Source organism: Cygnus olor, chromosome 3 (genome assembly GCF_009769625.2).
Source record: "Cygnus olor isolate bCygOlo1 chromosome 3, bCygOlo1.pri.v2, whole genome shotgun sequence".
Classification (NCBI taxonomy): Eukaryota; Metazoa; Chordata; class Aves; order Anseriformes; family Anatidae; genus Cygnus; species Cygnus olor.
Genome location: NC_049171.1, coordinates 117,452,465 through 117,474,690, shown reverse-complemented (window position 1 = coordinate 117,474,690; position 22,226 = coordinate 117,452,465). Strand labels below are relative to the sequence as shown.

The 22,226-nt window shown below is 42.2% G+C and overlaps 2 long non-coding RNA genes across 4 annotated transcripts in view; one reads left to right on the top strand and one right to left on the bottom strand.

Moving 5' to 3' along the window:
* The window catches only part of LOC121067126, a 54,087-nt gene extending 39,280 nt beyond the window's left edge, over positions 1 to 14,807 (bottom strand). For all 3 annotated transcript variants that reach the window (XR_005818112.1, XR_005818113.1, XR_005818111.1), the window contains exons 1-3: positions 14,326 to 14,807; positions 13,562 to 13,655; positions 11,942 to 12,065 (exon numbers count right to left, since the gene is read on the bottom strand). This is a non-coding gene — a long non-coding RNA (uncharacterized LOC121067126). The remainder of the gene's footprint in view (positions 1 to 11,941; positions 12,066 to 13,561; positions 13,656 to 14,325) is intronic.
* Positions 14,808 to 15,019: 212 nt separating this feature from the next.
* On the top strand, positions 15,020 to 18,601 carry LOC121067124. Its single transcript, XR_005818104.1, has 3 exons — positions 15,020 to 15,118; positions 15,359 to 15,478; positions 16,474 to 18,601. It is a non-coding gene; the product is annotated as an uncharacterized LOC121067124 (long non-coding RNA).
* The last annotated feature ends 3,625 nt before the right edge of the window (positions 18,602 to 22,226 follow it).

Here is a 22,226-nt window from a genome sequence, read left to right as displayed (position 1 = left end):
ATTCCTCATCAATAGCAAATATTGAAGCAGCCATTGCCTGCGTTGGAAACAAGCCTCAGCACTATCTTCTGGAACATCTCCTTGTGAGCAGGGTGCCTGACAAGTGAAGGCGCCCTCTGACACTGCTCTGTGAGACACCACTCACACGAGGTCCCGTGAAAGCCCAGTGAAAGGGTTGCCCATAAGTCACCCAAGATTCGTAATTTCTTTGCACAGGGTATCATGTTAGTCACCACCACTCAACTGACCTTCTCCAGATCTGTTCCTGACCTTCTGTTTGTAAATGTCCTGCTCCCTTACACCATACATATTCTCTCTGCTGGCAACATCTCCGGTGCCACGGAAGCACCACGTTTGCTGCTGGCTCTCTCACCTAGGAAGCTCCAGATCCTTCCCGACAAAAATAAAAATGAAAAGCCAAACTCCAATCAGCTGTTACACCTTCCTCATGCCTGTCACACTCACAGTGGCCACAGTGCTCTGGGCAGTGGTCCTGGAGGCATAAACCGACCAAGGTGCTCTTTTGACAGCAGGCAGTGGAAGCAAGTGCTCAGAGCTGACATTACAGACCTGCCCCGAAGTGCCAGCAATGGCCAGCGGGGAGCAGGGTGGCTGGATGGCTCCGGGGTGCACAGGAGGCTCAGGTGGTGCTGGGCAAAGGCAGATACAAGAAGGTCCATAAAGCAACAGGCATGACTGGGAAGGGCAGGAGAGAACGCCCATGTTCACAGCTCCTAGGCAATACCCAGCAGTACTACAGGCTCCTGCATCTGTGTTGATTTCCCTCTCCCTCTGGTACAAACTGTGAGAGATGGTGAAACACAAAGGCACGGCACAGCAAGGCACAGCACAGCATGACGAGGCACAGCACAGCCATGCAAGGCACAGCACGGCATGAAAAGACAAGGCAAGGCAAGGCAGCCTTTGTGGTACAGCCTGTTGTGGTACAGACCTTTCGCTTAGCCATAGAGAAGAAACTCCTGAGCCTGTTTTCATTTGCTTAACCTGTCTCTGGTGAGCTGTATTCCTGTTTATAAAAGCCTGCATTAGCCAAAGCAAATCCTGACAAATTTTCTTTTGTGCTATATTGGATGTTGGTTTCTCCTTAATCCATGTGGAATTATTGCAGTGCCATTACCCTTTTCTTATCCACCTCTTCCCTACCACATCAGTTTTTAGTGGCTGATTATTACCAGTCAGGACCCTCTTCAAAATCCTTCCCATAAAAATGAAATCAGCATTCAACCTTCCTTAATACCAGGAACTTTTGGAGCTGTTTGCTCTGTTTACAGCACCAGCTCCTCATTGAAAACAGCTGTTCCCAAGACTTACCTGCATGCTGATGGCAGAGCACCAGGTGACTTGAGGGCTGTGTCCTGGCATGCATGCAGCCTATGCAGGTGCCCCAGGGCATGGTGGGGCTCCCTGCACAGCTCATCGCAGCACTAGCACCTTCCCTTCCCTGGCAATTGCCTTAACAGGCTAATTTAAGAAACGGTGCTGAGCAATCACAGCAGATTTCAGCATTATTTCTCTGAAATAATCAGGGTCATTCAATTTCTTTGTTTAATTTTGCACAGTCTGTGGCACTTGTTGGCAGTGGGATCCACGTCCATAGACTCACAGGCATATGGCTGCCCACAGTCACAGTGGGTCAGACGGAAACATCTGGTTTTGTGCACGTCTCTGGGTCACTAGTCATGCTCCCTGAGTGGTGGCCCAACCAAGAACCCCCTTCCAGCCCACATGTAGCTAGCCCACAAAAGACCATTCTCTTTTTTTTTTCTGAGAAAAGGAATTCAAAAATGGTTGAAATTAAAGTGAAGCATCTCATTTGCCCACGAATGACATTTTTCAACTTTCCATTTTACAGGGAAAAGTTGTGAAGGATTCTTTTTTTAAAAAAACTTATTACAATTTCCTTTTTTTTTTTTTTGAATTGCCAGTGAAGAGAAAAATATGTGATTTGCAGAGCTCTAAAAATAACGAATTAAAATAGTTTCTGCCTCTCAAAGGAGGCCTCTTAGTCCTATAATTTCTGCAGATTTTGCCTTTCAGGATGGGTATTTTAAAGAATGATATAATGTCATTTCTATAAGTATCATCTCATAATCTGCTGCTACTGTTGGAAATATAAGGTTAGAAACAGCTTGAGCAGAAGAGATACCAGCTCACCCAGCTCTATTAAAAATATATATATATATGTTAAGAAAAGGAACAGGTTGTATATCCCAAAGGTGAGCAAACGCTGCCAAACATTTTTTGAGAATATTTCTTTTGATTTCTATCTTCGTCTGCATTTGCAACCCTTTTGTGTTTGTCTACTGCAAAGAGTTCAGCTATGACTATTACGGGGATGTTTATTCCTAGACAGAAAATTTTAGAAAGAACACTCACATTTGGGCTAGGAGAGCATGTACAGCATTTCCTTCTAGAAATAAACAATACCAATTGTGCAGTTGAAACAAAACAAAATAAAAACAAAAAAGCTATTAAAAGTTCAAATTACTCAAGTAAAAAATAAGAATCATCTATCTACCTTCTGTCTAATCCATCCAATCTATCACACTTTTAATTTTTAACTTAATCTAATCACCTTTGCTCAGAGGAGGCCTCTCTGGCCCCTGTGCCCAGGACTCGTTGCAGGTGCTGAGAGAGGATAGGGACTGGGGCTTTGCTGCCAGAGGAGACCTCACCACAGTGCATGGGAGGGAAGCCACCACCTCCTACTGCATGACCAGCAGAGCGGACATGCTCTTCAAGATTAGTCACCATTCATCAAATGGTGCCGGGGGCCCTAGACAGCAGCTGAGAGGGCAGCAAACATTTGTAGGTTGCAAAGAAAGAGGAAGGAGGCAAATGCCAGATGGAGAGGAAAAGGAGGTGAAAAAATTCTTTTGGGAATTTATTCTTCTGGGAAAAGGAAGAAAAAGGATTGGAAGAAAATGGTGTGGAAAAGCACAATGGTACCACTTGCAATGCTTCAAACACACTTGGCCACATGCACCCTGGTTTAGCATTCCCATGACCCAAGGCTGAATCTGCTCAAGTAAGCAGTGGAAGCAGTGGAAGCAAACTACCACCATGCCTACCCTTAAAACAGAGTCTTTGGGGCTTCAAGAATAGTCAGCATGTAACAGACCAGTCATCTAGAGCCTTTTGAGAGCACAAGCACATTGCACGATAACCAACTTATCCCTGCTTTTGTAATTCAGTCTCATAATAAATAGAATGCTTGCTCCAAATCTGTGAAAGTTTCTAGGAAAGAGCCTAAAGATTTGGCTTTGGATAGCTGTGTTGCTTTCACCCTTTCCCTGTGCTGCCCTTCCTGGTATCCTTCTCATACTCATCATGAGAAGAGCTGATAATGCAAGAAAGATTCAGGAGTTATTGAAGGAAAATCAACTCACTTTGAAAGTGGAAGCTTTGTTCTTGTTAATAGTAAAAACAAACGCAATGAGAGCCAGACTGGCTCCTCCTTCTCATAGAGAAAGAATGCCTGGGAAAGCCAAAAAAAAGAAAGGTTTCTCTTGGTGCTAGCAAGCCTCCATTCTCTTCTGCAAAACAAACAAGAAAGGACCTAATATTTCTTCTCCGTGTTCAGCTCTACTGGTTTTATTGACTAAGATACAGGCATATTTTATGCTCAACATTTGCCTTGCCAGTGCACAGTGAAACGTGTGGTTTACTTGAGGAGCACAGCTCCCCCCGACAGACAGAGCTAATTTCCAGACACAGCCGATACAACATGTTTCCTTCATGAGAGCTGTTACTTTTTAACCTCTGCAATTACTTTCCTTATCCCACCCAAAAGAGGAATCGCATGGACAGATGAATCTCCTCAGGAAACAGAAAGAAAGCTTTTATTGCAGAATGGGTGCCCCTATCAAAATCTCTCTGCTTTGGGAATGACAGTGAAGAATTTGTCATTTACCGTAGTTTTCCTAATGGAGGTCTCATTCTTTTAGGTCTATCCTTTAGACGTGAGCTTATTGGAAAGTAAACGTCTCCCCGGCTTGGGATGCCTCTCAAGCACGTAGATCTCGATGGCCTTCTGCAGAAGAAGAGGTGCCCTAAAAGGCTGCTCCTGAGGGATACCTAAGCATGTTCATCCTTTAAAAAGGGACTCACACAATTCCCAGCCCAGATGGTCCCAACAGTCACATGATGTGAGACAGGTTGTTTTAGTCTAGCAAAGCCCCGCTGTATGTATTTTCAAGCAAACAGTTATTGTTGAAGGTAAAAATAGGAGGACCTTCCCCTCCACATTATCAATAGATTATCTTCAGCATCTGTATAAGATCTAAGCAGTATGCTCATTTTATGGCTTAGAAACTTGGGTTAGTCATTGATCTCTGGATGTGTATAGAAAAAATAGGATTTTCTGGCTCCTACTTTAGTTCCTATTCTAGTCTTAACTTAAACAGTTTTCCCACTAAAAATTCAAGTGTTCCATCGCCTGAATTCATATATAAGCTCTTTTACTTCCTTCTTATCCTGTAAGTCATAACTACCTAAGCTACAGATAAATGACAGAGATTACTGGTAGTTTCTGAAAGAATGCTAAAAGATTTTTTCCCCCAGTAATTTCTTTTAAACGAAAAATATTCCATCTACACTTGCTTAAGACAAGCACATAGGTACATTTATCTCTGAATACAAGAGCATGAAGTGAAGGAACAACAGAACTCTGCATTTGCCAGTGCACCACTGTAATAATTACCAGGGCAAATGGATTGGCACTTTCAGCCACATGGATAATATCAAGGCCAAGATGCCTAAATTCAGCTTGGCCTGCATCTGACTGAAGAAATTTGTCATACATAAATAGACACAAAGATGCATGTTATTCCTGACTCCACCCATGACATATGCTAGACTCCATCCTTTGGGTTATCAAGGCTAATTGTGAGACACCAAAAATACTGCAAGGTTGCAAGGTATTTATTTGCGTTGTGAATATCAGCTATAATTTCTTTTACTAAAAACAAACAAACAAACAAACAAAATTACTTCAGGAAGGAAAACAAAGTCATCAAATTGGCTAAAGAAAGCAAGCCAAGCCCATTGCTTATGCCTAATCTTTCTTTGTGTGGTTATCATTGTTAACTTTGTCCTTTTTTCTTCTGGTGTACTTGCTTTCCTCATGAGAAAAACAATACCGTGCTCAGGTGTTGTTCCGCAAAACACCCACATGTATGAAAAGATCTGATTTGTCAGCAGTCTTCTTTCACTAACTAGGCTTGTATTTTATAGACACTTAAATCCAATCAAAATCTATCCATGTCTTGACCAGCCATCAGCATTATTATTTCCATATAAATCTAGGTCAAGGCAAACGTGAAATATTAAAACAACAACAACAACAAAAAAACACAAGGCAAACCTGACAAAGAAGTTAAAGTAGGGTAACAACTCAAGTATTTGCATTTCTCAAATGGCGAGGGAGAAGATGGTCCCCCACCAGGACCAACACAAACTTCGGCAGACAAAGTACCAAGACACAAAGCAGAAGACACTTACTAAGGTCTCGGATATTGTTTTTGGGGGTAGGGAAGAGCTGCAAACCACCAGATCTAGACTCCCCTTCAGGGACTGTTTCGTTTTTCTTGCTACTAAAATGTATTCCTTCTTAAATATAACTTTATGAAGTGAGGGCATCCGCTCTGCATTGATTTGCATATGCCAATAGAGGACATAGATAAGGTCACTCTAACTTCATGCCATTGAGAGCCCCTTGCAGAGGGAGCATCCCTTTCTGGGCATCCAACAGTCTTTTCAGCCTAGTTGTCATCTTATGTATAAGCCAGAAGGTGGGAATACCCAAAGAACACTACACACTTGCAAAGCCTGCAACATGAAATCTCTCTGCTCGGTGGGTCAGCAGACATTACTTTCCAGGTGCATCCCTGGGCAAACAGCACTACCACAGGGATATCCCATATCCCATATGGTCTGATACAGGAACTGTTGCCTCAAGCAACCGCTTTGGTCCTTGCACATGAGGTAATGGGAGTAAGGGTTGTGGCTCCCTGAGACAACACAAGGATGGTGGGTCCCCAGACTCACTGGTAACGAGGTTTAAGTTCATCTCATGTATTAAAAACACCTTTCAAACCCTCCTCTTTACAAGAGAATACCATTAAAACACTGATGCATATCAAGAGGAGTGCTGGTCTAGAGGGAAATTCAATCCTTTCAGGCTCTCTGGGAGAAGACAGCTGCCTTCACATCCGTATCTCACTGCATGTAAAATGTACCCCAAAGGAAGTACAATGTGCATGCCCTTCTGCTGCTAGCTAGTGGAAACACATGGAAATGCCATGGTCCCACCACTCACCACCAAAGCATGTCCTATCGAATTTAATGGGCCATTACCATCTTCCTACTGGCTCCTTCAGTTCCCGGGGGAACCCACCAGTGACCCACAGGGCATTTCCAGAAAGACTATGGAAAGTGTTTCCCACTCCCTTTGTAATTCCAGAGGCTTTTAAAGCAATTTCTCCAAAGCCCTAATACATTTCTCTATCATCCACTGCTTTGATCATGAGCACATTGTGTAGGTCTTCTCCACAAAGCCTGGAAGGCAAGGGTTGTGCTCCTGGCACCTCCACCAGCAATGCTGATTGCATCCTCAAAGTTTTAAACTCTCTGTGTATGCTTGTTACTTGCAGGGCCTGACATGTGAATGGACCTGGCTGGTGGCAATAGCTAGCATTTTTCTTTAACAACGGCCGCATTAACAGATCAAACTATTGGTTTTAAACATCTTAAAACACGTATTCTAATAGTGAATACAGGGCACTGGTCCAAGCCTTCTGTAGTCAATGAAATGAGGCAGTTTCGAAAGATGAATTTGGAGCCATGACCTGGAATTGCTCTCTATACTCAGAGGAGAAATTGTGAATCTGTCACATAACATCTTTTAACAACTTTTATGTCTCGTATTAGTTTTGTATTGTGTTGCCATATACATCTATATAAAAGTAATACAATACTATATATGTGTGTGTGTGTGTGGAATCCACGAAGGCATCACAAACACTCTTGAGTCATTTCCACATTCCTATATACAAAAGTGGGCATTTCAGTGCTCTCCTGGTACAATCCACAACTATAATCTGGCTTTTGTTGCTAGTCTTCTAAAAATCTCAATCTGCACGCATAAAAGGAAGCAATTACACACTGCTGCTCATGCCTTGTACTGGAAGGAAAACCTAGACCGGTGACAAGCAATTCTTTACCTGACATTTGGGTGGTCTCAGGCCAAAGGTATATAGAAAAGGCTACAGAGGAACACCCTGCTTGATCATATAAGCAGTGTTATTTTTGAATTAGAGATAAAAAAGAGTGAAAATTCTGTCTCTTATTGCCAACAGTCTATGCTGAACATACATTAAAAAAGAATGAAGAAAGTATTTTGGTGACAACCAAAAACACAACAAGGCAACACAAGGAGAGACATTTGCCCATCCACAACTTTGCCTTTTTAGGACAGCCCTGCCAATGTTTGGCTGTTTGCTTTTCCACTAGGAAGCATGGGAGAAGTGGAGACATCACATGATTTGAACACCTCCTGCATTTCTCTACTTTGCTCTCTGCATCTCTTGGGAGTTTGGTCCACAGAAATCTTCATGGAGGTTTATTTTTTTCTACCTAAAAAAGCTTTACCCATTGATGAAGGACTCATCTAGTGAGTTGATGTCGTCATATTTTCATAACCTACTACACCCTGAATCATCCTGGTCCTCAGCAGGGATTTCCTTTGCTTGATAAAGCTAGTACTTAGATGAATGTGTTACCTGTGATAATAAATTAGATCCTAACTACAGCTTCTGATTAAGCTTTGGCTAAGCAACAGAATAGGCTTTATAACTGTTACTTTGAAAGGCAGAGAGAGGATAACATTCAAAGAGGTGGAAGCAAGAAAAGACGCTACTGTGTTCTTCATCTATGCCTCCTCTGCAAGGAGCAATGCCTACAGACAACTCTACTTGGATGACTGGAAATCATCTCTATTAGGGTACACTTTAAAAATCTTTCAGGACAATATCTGCTCTAATCAAGATTAGCAAGACTTTCTGATTTCCTCATAAGGAGTGCTGTTTATATAGTTTCAGAGTATTGGGTCCTATCTGTGCACATCTCACAATCCTGGCAACCCTGGCCAAGAAACACAAGTTTCCCCGAAATAGACGTTTATGGCTTACAGCAAAGAGGGAAAAAAAAGTGCAAGGGCACATCTCCTAATTGCCACACTACTTTCAACCATCAAAAATTTCTGTTAAAAAATGCGAAGATAGTGCAAACATCTCTATCTTAATTCTTTCATTTACCTCTCATTTTAACATTAGTCAGAATTAGCACACTGCCAGTATACAAGGGTGCAGACCTTGTTGTTCTAAACCTCCTAAAGTCATACTGCTCTGGGAAAGGACAGGAACCATAAAAAGACTTAGCTGGGAGGCAGCTTTTATTCTTATGTTCAGGCCTCTAGTAAGTTGTCCCACCAAATGAAATGAGACCTCCTGCTTAGCTGGGGCTCTTATTTCCAAAGCTTGTGCCTGCAGCACTCTTATATTTTATAAGCCATATTAACTCACCTCTTGCACCAGGAGGTTGGGTCAGTGGCACACTGTCTAATAATGGAACATATTTGTTAATACTAATAGACATTTGTAAAACTACCACATGCCTTTAGCCTTCAAGTCAAAGCACAGGATGCTTGCTAGGGTTGTGAAACGTATGATGTAAAACTTGGGATGTTTTGGTTACAACATATCTCATTTATTTTTACTGTCATCACCCTCCCTGGTATATAATACCTGCTGCATGCAGAGTGAAATATTGCAGATGTTTTCAAAATAATACTGGGCTGGTGGAGAAACCAAAAGGTCTCTTGTGCCTAAGGTCTGGTTATTTTCACTTCAAAACAACTAGGCAACAAAGTTTCTGTGTGCTTGTATTTTAAAAGGCCTGGATTCCTATGCGCTGACTCATACTTGTGCTGCCCACCCAAAAAACTTACCTCTAAGAACTTGGAGAGAGACTCCAGCCATTTTAATACCCTCAGGATTCAAGAATGAAGAGTAAAAAGATAAAACTAGTTATAACTATTCATTAGTTTTTTGTACTTCACATAATTTGTGCAATGGCTTCAGGGGTCTAATTGAATCACTTTTCCCACCTTGTCTTAATTTTAATTATGCAGCAATCTTTTTTACCAACCTGTGAAAAGGAGCCATATGAAAATGTGACATATGACAATATACATTTACCTAAGCTCTAGGACTATTCTGACCTACAGGCAATTAGCTACTGCCTCCAGCACTCAAACGACCAATTAAAGAGTTAACAAAATGCCCTCCAAATCACCTACATGTTCAGGTTTTTGGACTGCCATGAACATTATACTTCAACTGATATAATTTTTGACTGACTGATTTACTAAGCCTGCATTGGCTAAAATTCTAGAGCCATGCCTGTAAAACTGAAGAATCAGATTTTATGAGGTGCTTTCATTGTCATTAAAGACGATCCCACCTTAGCCCTTTCCCTAACAAGACAATCTTGCAGCAGTTATTACAGAATGTGATCCCAGCTTGTCATCAGGGAAAAAATGGCTTGCTAGGTCAATGAGGACTGCACTAAGTTCATCTCAAGGATGTAAGACATCACTCTCAATGGCTACCAGCCAAGAACAAAAAAATTCAAGAGTCACAAAGGATTGATTTTTCCAAGACATGGTCCCTAAGTTTTACAGGTAACCAATTTCAGAAATCCAGAGAGATTAAATCAGTAGTCACAAATGGTCACCTTTACATCTGTTCATGATTTGCAATGTAGTAGTGAGCATTTCACTGCAGACAACAGATCATTTATAGCCAGAAGTGCTCAACAGGACTGACTCTAAGCCAGAAAATTTCAAAGAAAATTGTATTCAAATACGTTCTTGCATGGGAATAAGGGTCCTAGGACACTGCTAATTATACCAACTAAGGGAGAAGTGAAGGGTGCTAATCTGTCCAGGAAATCCCAAATTCCAGTCCTGCCGCCAGCAGTAACTCAAGTTGTGGTTTTTGTAATCTCCTTTCCTCCCTTCCTCAGCTGGCAATGAGGGGTAACAATTTCCCCTGACATATATTATACATGGTACCTCAAGGACTGACATTCTTAAAGTGCTCTGAAAATGAGTGAATTGTCTGGGTGACCCGCCAGAGTCATACTGGGTATTCTACCATAATTTAGGAAAGTTCTGCTTCTGCTTTCTATGAGCAATGTGGTTTCATGATGGTATCTTACAGATACAGACTGCTTTGCAAATCCACCATTGCCTTCACACAAGAAAAGCATGACTCTATGATGCAAAATGCCAATTTGTAAAATTGCTATAGACCTAAGACTTGTATGCAGACTCTCAGCTAAACTGCTGCTGTTTCTCTGAAGCTGATGGACATGATCTGTCCAACAGTCTGAATGCCTGGCAGAAACTTTTCTGAGATTGAACAGAAGGAGAAGAATATTACTGGTCTTCCTTCTCTGATTACAAAGACACAAATACTGCCCAGATTTACACAGGTGAAGTCCATCTGGCTTTGCAGACCCAGAAAATGCTTCACTTCTGATTACGGAAGCATACCCAAAAAGCATCGCAATCTTCTGGATGCCATCAGAAGCTGAAGATAGAGCTAAAGAATCCAGAGCAGAATTTCCCTTCCACCCTCTGAACTTTCACTACTAAGACAAGGCCCAAAGGGCATGTTGACCAAACAGCTTCACTACACACACGGGGTAAGGTGAAGTGAACGTCATCATGGAGATAAATGAATCAGACAGTACAGTGACTTAAGGCTACTTGTCTTCTTGCCTACCATTTTGGAAACCAATGTCTGGCAGCAGCAACCTTAGTTCTCCCGTTTTTCGAGTCAGTGGCTGCAAGGACTATCATGGAGGTGACACTCTTGGCCTTCAAGGGGTTAGAGAAATCAGTATTGCCAGCACAAAGGACACTTAATGACAGATTCAAAAAAGTGGTGTTTTATCAGTGGAGGAAACAAAAAGGGGGAAAACAGGTAGCTGTAAACGGCCAGGTAGGCAAAAAATAAGCCCATACAAAAAAAAAAATCACAAAAAAACACCCACAATAAAAAATAAAACAGTGGTTTATTTTCTTGTCTCTATTTGCTGTGCAGTCCAGTCAAAGAGAGTGAAAAAGCAACTATTGGATGCTTAGGGCTTCTTTGCTTTGAAAAATATCGAGTCAAATTTAACAATGAGCAGGGATTCCATAAGGTTGTTTATGTATGGCATACATGCAAATGCATATGATTATGTAGAAGTGTGTCTGTGTGTAGTGTGGCATTAACACCAATTCTTACAGCCTTATGAAATGATATCTTATAAAGAAAGAGAGAAAGAAAGGAAAAGCAAGCTAGATTTTTTTTTTCCCTTTACAAATATGATGCAGTTTACAGAAGCATGGTCCTTTTTTAGGAAGAATTCTAAATGCATCATTCAAATATTGTTTGAGCTGAATACATGATATACATATCATGAATACATATAATCACAGCACAGTCTTTTGTGGAAGTTCTGAAAATAGCATTGGAAAAAGCTGACCATGAGTTTCCATCTAAGGATTTGCATTTGGTTAACATATGTGAACCAATTCCATTCATCTCACCCTCAATGGGAACTATCCTGCAGCTCCTAATGGTGAAGCTGAAAAGTTTGGCCTGAATGACAGGGATCATTTATGTGAGTCTGATGGCAAGGACAGCATTTACAGCCACAAGATCAAACTGTGTACTGGGGAGCCCCATTAAGCTGAAAAATCCCTATTGGTTATGCAGTATAATAGCTACCATATTGCAAAATGCAGTCAAAAGAGTACGAGCCTCACAGCAAGTTAAGTTTTAAGTTATCTGCTGATTTTCCTAACCTTTTTCCACCAGTTCCTCTTTGGCAGGAAAGGTTAGGGTTGCCAGGAGCACTCAAAATTCCTTCTCTCCAGCTTGTCTTGCAGGATATAACTCAGTTTCTCTCAACTCTCCCATTGCAGAAGGCTGGAGGAAAAAATAAAAGAGGGAAAGGGATAAATCAAAGGAAAAAAGGGCAATTATGTGCGTGAGCTTAGCTTCAAAAAACTTTGCATCCACTCTCTGCTCTGCTGGGTGCGTGGAGCTGCTGGGAAGCGTTGCGCTGCAGGGGGGTCTGGACTGAGGGTGTCAGGAGATCAGAGGGAACATCGCTGCCCTCTGCAAAACCTGTGGGAACCAGTGAAACTGGAGGATGTGGGAAGGGTGGCAGGGAGGGCCGAGTGCTCTCAGTAGCATGTTTCCTAGGAAACCTTCGACAGCAAATATCACATTAGTCCTGCCTTGTGGCCCAGCTCATGCGATGTCAAGAACAATTTCTCACAACTCAGCTCAGAAGGTTAGCAAGACTTGGTGAAATGTTCAGTGATTCTGGCCTGACTTTCCAGCTGGGAATGAAACAAGAAATTGAGGGTGTTTGCATTTGTTTCGGAGGTTTTTGACAGATTCCTAAACAAATCTCTTTTATTTATTAAAAAAAAAAAAGTACATTTGCCTTATAGCCTCACAGGTTTATGGAGACTAACCCAATTGCTATGTTCGTTTTTAAGGCTCTCCTTTTAACAACAGAGATTTTCCAGAAGTGAAAATATAGAGGGGAAAAAAGGAAAAAAAAAAAAAAAAAAAACACAAGCAATTCCATGGAAGTCTTAGGGTAGTTGGATTGCCATCTAGTTCATATGTTAATAAAAAAAGAAAAGCTCCATCATAGACTTCTGGTGTTACAAAACTTCATTTACAACTATCCTTTCTAATTTCTGTCAGCTGCAGTCTGAAAATATCCATAGCCTAGTGGATTTAAAGAAAAAAGCCATAAGCTCTGGCAGCACAACTCATATATGAGATGCACCTTGGCCTCCACCAGCTGCTTGGCCCAGGGCTCAAATGCCTGAAGAGGGGTCTGAGCACAGGGATGCAGCATGTTACTTCTCGAGGCTGCACGGCTTTGGGCGGTTGAATATCTGGGGTGACTGCATGGTACCATGGACCTTCCCACAACATAACTGTTGTGCACAGGTTATGTTTTTCTTCCCCAGATTTTTGCAAACTGGCCACACCACAAGGCAACTGCACAGTATTGTAGAGGAAAGGTGCCAACTTTTCTGTCTTTTCTGCTGGCTTCACATCTGTGACTTCAGTGGAGTTTCTTTGACTTCTAATTGTTTAAGAGAAAAGAGACTAAAACTGAAAAATCTTCCTCTGGTGACACACTTCATCTCATACTTAGTGAAATATAAAGACCTTTTTAATAGAAAGTAATATATTTAAACAAATTAAAAATAGCCCCGCTAATTTCTTTTTAATCATAAGCTAACTTAGGTGTGTGACCTCTTTATTTCTTTTTGCTGTTTCTCATCGTCAGTGATTTGAGCCCTCACATCTAGTTTTTTTTTCTTCCTTTTTTTTTTTTTCCTTCCCAGGGAAATGGGAGATGAATACAAAAAGAACAAGACAGCTTGAGGTACCTGAGAAACACCAGCATAGAAATAGGTCCATCATTTTCTTTCATCCCATTTTAGATACAGGAAGTCTGATGGATCAGTTTTTCCTTCAGGAAAGCTAGGATTAAAGAGGTAAGGTCAGCAGTGCGAGAACACCTTTAAGAACAGTGTGGGAACACAAGATTTCCTTATTAGCACGTTAATGTACGGAATCTGAAGCTCATTTAAACAAGACGGGGACAGTTGACACCCCCCCCATCCCAAGTCCACTATGTCCTTAGAGCTGTTAGATCCACCAAGTGACAAATCTCCAAAGCCGCGTGTTACTGGAAATCTCATAAAACAGAACAAGTACAACATTAGGATTTACTGACCACTGTAAAGATTTCTCTTAAGATTCAAAAGCAGGGGGTTTGCAGGGGAAAAGCACGACAGCAAAGGCTCCAGCTGAGGTTACAGAAGGTGAAGATATACCGGACTGTTCAGCAGAAATGTGAGTCCCCTTGACCCACAAACATCTTTGCATGCAAGGAGCCATTGTTATTCAGGGACATGACACTCGGCCCGCACCACCAGCCCCTCTGTGCAGGTGTCCCTGACCCCTCTCAAGCCCAGCCCACAATTGCTCAGCGTTTCCTGTGAATTTCTTAAGAACCAGATCTTTTTTTTTTTTTTTTTTTTTTTTTTTTCCCCCAGAAAGTCACCACCACCGATAAAAACAACAGTCACAACTCCCTGCATTTGTTACCCTCTCCGCCCACCTAAGGCCTCCCTTGTTTGGGGGATACCCGCTGGCTTTCACAAAGCAGCTTCTTCATGCTCCCTGGGACAGGATCCGTCCTCCTGGGCTCTGCAGGCAGCAGGTGCTGCTTTTTCCTCCTGCTTGGTGCTGGGACTCTTCATTTCCACAGCCTTTCAGTACCAGCATTGTGCCGCTGACCTGTGCCATGCTCCTTCCCCAGCTCACCTGAGCTTTCCTCTCAGCCCCTGCATGGCTGCCTGTCGCTCATATTTCCATCGCCTCTGGAAGCATACAGAAAGGGGCACGGAAATGGTATTTATCCTACTGGCTGGTCAGTGCTGGCACCGATTCAGGCAGGAGGCAGTTACCAGCACCTGGTGCAGGTGTCCAGGCATCAGCTGCGGGGCTCTGTCAGGAAAGGCCCTGGCTGCTTCCAGAAGGTTCCAGAGGGTTCTGGCAGCCCCCTCACAGGGCACAGCCTGGCCCCTCAGTTCCACTTCTGGTCAGGAATGGGTCTGCATTAATTTAAATAAATAAGTAAATAAGTATTTTAATAATAATGGTTTTTCTAATCACATGAAAAATATTTCTCTACTCTAGCTGTAAAATACTCTAATCTTTCCTGGTTGACAAAAACATCCTGCTTTTTTGAATAATCTTTGAAAGACTAGTCTACCCACCCTCTCACACATGTACTGTACATATGTCATATTTCTGAGACATGTAAATGTTATATAGCACTGACTGAAGGGATGAAAGGGTTGAACGCACCCACATAACGCTGCAGCATTGCTGGAGCAGTCAAAGGGAGAAGGCTCTTCTTACATCAAAGTTGTCAGGTAAGGTTGTTTTCTCCATACAGGCATTCTTTTTTCAAAGTTAATAATATCCCAGAGCAGTAAACAGATCTTGTAACACTTAACAGCAATTGCTTCTCATACATTAAGGACCTGAACAAATGAAGATTTAAACTCTGGTTATGTATAAATAGCCATATCATGTTTACCTGCGACACTAGAATAAATATGCCCTCTTTCTTCTGAACTCTTTACAATAAAAATTAATTCCTCATCCACAAGAGCTATGGATGAAACCTCCAGCAGTATGTTTTACCACACTTCCACCTGCTAAATGCCTGTGATGGAGATGTCAAGAGCCAAATTAATAGAAACTCCCTGCACAAGCCTCTCTGCCACCAGGTAAGCAGTAAGCCACCTGGTGAGCTGGGTGGGAAGGCGAGCACAGTTCTCCCACCCTCCACCTCCAGCCTCTCTAAAAGAGTGCATTGGTCTTGTCTGGAGCAAGCTGAAGTCTTGTTCAGCCCTAAGATGCTTGGCAGAGCTGATGTTTGGAGGCACTTTGCCACTGCTATGTTCTCTTCAGTGTCTCTGCACCAGCACTGTAGCACCTTCCACCATTATCTATCACTGAAAATATACACAGACCTAAATAATATCTCAGTATCTTATAGATATAAATGATCTGGAAAGAAATATCTGTTCTTATCATGAGGAAAGATCTATAACTCACTCTTAGTCTTTCATCATTAGGAGGAAATATACTGCAACTTACGCCAATACATTATCTGTTCTTATTTTCCTCTGTATGTGTATTTATCTCTCTGGGTCACTCTTTATCCATCCAGCCACCCGTGCTCACCCAAGCGCACAGTTCATGCGTGGCCAAAGCTAGCCCTCTGGTTTGGGTGGGAGTCTCTGTTCTTCCCTGACCTGCAGCTCATATGAATAAGAGCACAGCTGGTTTTCATACTCTAAACTACATTTTCCCTGCCTGCAGCTGAAATCCCATACTAATGTCATGTCATTTTGTCAGCCATCATGATGGGACACCGAGTGGTTAAAATCAGCATGGCATAAGTCTCAGCACTGTAAATCTCAACAGGAGGGGCCTGAGCCAAGGCTGGAGCTGAGCTTTCCCCCAAGCCCATACATGTTTCAGCCCGGAGTTTTAGGTCAGGAATATTTTGAATTCCAGGTTGTTAAAGTTACCAGCTTATGCACCCATCTCCCCTCCGGCTCCCACAGAGGAACCTCTGTGCTCTAAAATGAAGGCTGCTTCTAGCCCTTGCCTCAATGATTTTCAATCTAATGTCGCGATTAAGATTCATAGCTACATTTCTTGCTTCCCAGTCCACAACAGCAGTTAACCCTATCCCTGTGTATTTCCTCCACAGCACACTGCAGTTCTTTCCCAAAACACTGAGATCCTTCTGGTATACGTACACATGCCTGGTGAAACCCGAACACCTAGGATTGCAGCAAGATCAAATTTCGGCATTGATAGTCATTCATTCACTCATTCATTCATGGAAAAAGATACAAGGACTCCATCCTGCCCAAGTATGAAAGCTATGCTTTTTTTCTGAGGAGTATTGCATGCAACAGCCAGCAACTGGCTGCCCTGTTTGGGACATGGGTGCTTTGTAGAAGATTCCCGTTACATCAGCTCACACATCAGCTTGCAAGAAAGCTTCCAAGTGGGAAAGCATATGATTTTTCATGTGGCACTGCGATACTACTAATAATAAAAAGAGTAAGCATTTTCTATTAGAGCCTGGAAAGAGTTTGCCAAAAGTCAGGGTTTTATATAAAAATAGCTGAATGTCCACATCAGTTAGTTTCTCTTGGAAACTTTAAAAAAAATTAAATATATTTTTTGATGGCTTTACCCTGCACTGCCCAGGCACATTAAGCCACAGTAAACTACATTCTTATGGTTGTCATAACATTTCGCTCTGTGTTGCTTGCAACGTGAATAATCTATTAAGATATATAAGGTGCAAAACGCTGCCTTTATGTCTCCGAGTTCCCACAATCTGCTGTAACAACGCAGTGCAATTACTGCTAGAGCAGTGCAGGAGCAGTTCCTTGCCACTCCTGCAGCTGACCAGAGGGTCTGGGCCAGTGACTCCGGGCAGGCTTGGCCACAGCCATGAGGGCTGCAGGGACCTGCCTTCCTCCCACTGTTCTCCCCCTCCTCCTCCCCTATCCCAGCCTGTCATCAATCTTACTAAAATGACAGCAGACAGATGTTAGCCTTTGCAAAGATCAAATGAAATCTATGGCTTTAGGGCTGTTCACCAAGGAGCGGAGTAGTCTACACCAGACACGGGCACCAGCAGTCACCTCCTCTGCATCAACAAGCCTCGAATCAGTTTGGCAGCCATCACAGTCATCTCTCCACAGGCAACCCAAGTCCTGAAATAGATTTTGACAAACTTTAACGTTTTAGCCTCTCCATAGAGTTGTTTGCTTGTTTGTTTTTATAGCAAAATTGCTCATTCGAAACTTCTTTGGGTGAGAGTTTTGCATGTGTCGGGGGTGAAGTTGGGAGGGGCTTGTATTTGCAGCCACACAAACAAGCAGCTCAGGAGTGCACAGGAGTGGGGGTTAATTTGGGTTTAGTATACTTGGCCCCTACAAGTTCAGTACCCTGAATGCTGCTAGCAAAGGGGAAAAAAAAAAGATTACTCCATGGCATAAATATGCTGTATGTGCCCTTGTCTCATGCAATTTCTTTACATCGATGTGCAGGAATATTTATCCCCAGTAGAAATGTTTAACTAATCTGGTAAATGTCAAGCCATATGGTGTACATTGTAAGGATTTCATCAGGCCTTTTTAACTCTTTGTGAAAGTCTCTCCCTCTCTCGCTCTCTTTCTCAGTGCTTTTTCCTTTTTTTTTTTCTTCCCATTGCTGACCCCAACAGAACCTATGAGGCAGGAGATACCTTGCATGGTGTTATTAACATTAGTGAGATCAGGAAGGTGATGTTCACGGTTTATAATAACAAGCAATATTAGCCAGAAGTGCAACTTGTGAGGCACCTTTATGCTGGGCAAAGAGATGCTGAATGCAATTTTTATCAGCAGTGACCTGCAGAAGATCACCAGTACTTTTTTTTTTTATAACAAACCATCCACCCCAACAATGTACAAAATTCCCAGGGGCTACCTCATCTCTTATCACTTCCTTTGAATAATCAAGTCTTCACAATAAATAAACTGCAGCTCTCCAGCACTTTCAACTAAAGGTAATGTTTTTGTACTGTAACTATCTAGTGTATCTTCCAGAAAGATAGAGCGCAATTTACAATAAGCAATATCAAAAAAGAATAAACCGTTATGCTCGTGCCAATCCTTATTCATGGATTTATAACAAGACATATCTGTTTTCTTCCTATAAATCTTGACTCTATTTTTAGGGTTTGCAAATAATTACTCCAGTCTTTGGCTGCCTGCCACTTCTGGGAAAAACTAGAATAGTCACAGTGCAAGACTACAATATTAAAAAAAAGGGGGGGTGGGGAGAGGAATCTTGCTGAACTCCAAATATTCCCTACCAGGAGAGACCATCCAAGATCAGTGGTAAGTGATGCAAATACACAGAACGTATCAGAGAAAATGGCAGCAGGCTGAAAACTTGGCTTTACTTCTGCACCTATTCTGGAATCCTTTTTACCTAAAACAAATAGTGATGGCCTAAGCAAGCCCTTTGCTACATCTTTGGCAGCACTTGCACCAAGCAAGCTGTGAGCAAGCCTGGCCATCTCTGCTGGGCACCACTGCTGTCTGTTTGTCTTACAGGCCACTGGACCTGCTTTTAGCTGCTGTTGATGGAGACAGCCTCTGAGGGTAAAGGATTGTAGAACACTTCTTGCTACAGAATAGTACGGGAATAAAAACTGAAAAATAAAACCAGGAAAAACTACCACCTCTGTAGGTGGTAGCTGTAGCCTCTGGACATTTTAGAGCAGTGGAAGGCTAGGGAGGGGGAGCTGCAGGTCAAGGAAAGGATAAGATCTGGGTGGCTGGGAATGGGGAGGGAGAAAGAGGAATGTAGTGAAGGAGGTAGAAAAGGAAAAGCAGGGAAATGACAGCATTCAGATAAATTTAGGGCTGAATGCAAAGTTCTGGGGGAGGGGAGGCGTTTCCTGCCCCCAAACCTCTGAACTTTCTGAGGTTCTCCTGTATTGCAAGTGATTTACCTGTAAAAGAGAACTGGAGAAAAGAAAAAAAAAGAAGAAGGAGAAAAAAAAAAAAAAGAGGGAGAAAATTGAAATAAACAGTTCTCTGCTGTTTAAACAATCTTTCCATCCTACTCCCCCAGGGTCAAATGTTCAGGCACAAGGACACAAACAAAAAAAAAGAAAGAAAGAAAGGAAAATCACTTTAAAAAGGGGATCTTTACACAAATGCATTAGCCCTAGTTTTCATCAATATAACATCAGTATATCAACTGTTAACACAAAGTGACTTCCCCAGATACCTGCAGTTCCTTAACTCCAAAATATTTATTGGTGCATTATACTTAACATTTCATCATTATTAAGGACATTCGCAAGCAGTAGTACAGCAGCTACTAGTGTAGTTATCTGAGCTTTGTTATATGCAGGCATTTTGGGAAAAAGAGTGAGAGAGAGAGAGACAAGGCTAAGTTGTAAACACACTGAAAAAAGGAACAAGAAGACAAACATTAATAATTAATCAGAAGCACTAGTCCAAGACTTTTACTGTGAAAGCTATGAGATGAATGTATCTATTAGCCATGTATATTAAAAAAAAATAATCTCACGTTAATGTGTTTCTAATAACAGCATTATCTGGCTGTATAGACAGCTCATGTCTGGGCAGCCTCTCAATATTCAGGAAGTTGTTGACAAAGACTTCAGCAATAGCCTGTGTGATTTTGTGTTATTTCCTTTAATTGAACCAATAAGACCTGCACTCCTGACCTTTATTCAGAAGGCTAATCTGAGATTAGGGTAGTCTAAAAGTAAGAAATAGCAAGTGTATTTTTAAAGCACAGAAACATTTCTATAGGAATAGAAGATTAAGATGAATTTCAGTACTCGGATCCTTTCAGCCCCCAAGCCACTCTGCTCTTAAAGAGATTTTTGAAAGGACTTTGGTGGGACAATATAGTATCTTAGTTTTCAGAAAACGTTAATTCACTCAGCTTTGTCTTTGTGCTGAGTGTTTTAGGGCTTGTAATAAAGATGAAACCCATGACCCTGAGTCCTTGCTGTCTTTACCATCACCCACTAGGACATTCAGAAGTCCCTTAGGAAAACTTACACAAGAGCATAAAATATGCCATTTCAGATAATGATTCTTTGTGTTTCTTATATTATTCTGGTCTAGTACTGAAGGTTTCAATACTCGAGCTATGTGTAAAAGCCAGGGAATGAATGAGACTGGCTCCTCAGCGGAAGAAGGAAATCCCAAGTGATTTGGGAGAAGATAGGAGAACAAATGTTTTGATTACAGCTGTGAACATTATACCAATATAGTAGAGAGATCCTGCTGCACAACTCTGTGCCAAAATACAGAGGAATGACTAAGGCCCAATGAAAAATGGGACGAAATGGAGCAGAGGGGGCAGAATGGGTGTTGGTTTTAATATGTGTGGATTTACTCCATGTGTTCTTAGGCAGAATAATAAACAAATAGAGAGGCTGTCTGAGGGGCTGACCATGACCCAGGATCCAGTGCCTAGTCCTGCTTGTGCTCCTACCTCTCTGTATAGCTCTGTGGCTGCAGGGGTGCCTCAGTGTGCTGTGCCTTCAGCTTCACCAGGCTACATGTGAGCCAGCCTTGATTTAAAAGAAAACCAAGAAAAGCTGATACAGTTTTCTTCCCATGTTTTCCTTTCCCCATGCACTCTGTAAGACTCCAGCTTATGTTTTCTGACACAGGGGCTGGAGGTGCGTAGGTGCTCTTTTCACTGGAAGCAAGAGGCAGGAAAGAGCTGCTGTGCTGAATGAGGCTGCCTACCCTGTAGAGAGGGGGCAGGATGAAAAGAAGGAGCTGGAGACCAGTTAACTTAACGATACTGCCCTTTTGCAGTGCGGTACACAGAAAACTCATATTCAAACTCAAATTATTATTTTCCCCTCAGCTGCAATGTTCACTAAAGGGGCGGATCGTGATGTCCTATACAAGGACATCCACGAAGTCAGGAGGAATACTTCAAGCAGTGTGGCTGCAGGTAAAAGATCCAACAGTCACTGCTGCAGTGTGGATGGATTTAAAGGCTGTTCCCTCTATTTACACATGTAGATATTGTAATGCTGCTATGCAAACAGTCCTCTGTGGACTTTTGCTTGTGGATTTTATTATAACACGTTCCTGACTATGAACGGCACCTTTCCTCTGCAATTTCTGCTGTTGTGCCCTTTGTGTTTTATTTTCAGACTCTCTTCTGGTTTTGTTACTTTTCTTGCTGGCACAATTTAAAAAGTAGGAAATTAACTTTCTCTTCTCTTCTCTAAGTGATGCTCATGGCATGTGAGCTGCAGTTGAGTTGTATTCCCTGAACTTTGCAGCCACTGGAAACATGAACAGTATGTCAACTTGTTCCTGCCTTTGCAAGAGAATTCAAGGTCAAGCTGACCAGTGAACTCTCGTATTTAAACAGAGTAAGTCAATGCTCATCTACAGCACTGAAACTGCCTCTAGGAAAGATGTTAACCCTGTGCTGGGCCTCCAGACAGTGCAGGCCGTGTCATGGCTTTTAAAGCAGCTCTCTGTTGCTGTCAATAAGAGCTGGACATACTGCATATGTGTACCGGGCCTAAACAAGTGTCCCTTCTTTGGATGTGCGCCGTGCACAGGAGGCCCTCAAGGGGTTAATACATGCCATTCCCGAGTTCAGTGAAGGGACAGGGAGAGCCGAACAGCGGGAATTTCAGGATGTTAATAGCCTCTTCTCTTCCGATTGGCCCAGAACGAATGCAGGGTACAGTAAATTGTCCTTGTCAGCTTAGCTCACATGATGATATGCTTTATTTCTAGACATGCCTTGAATCTGTCCCTTGAATTTATGTTCAGAAAATAAACACTTCCAGACGGCAATAAAGCATTCAGTTGTAGCTGGCTGTTGCACAGTCTCAAGCCAACCTAAGCCATTCGCCTTAGAGTTTCT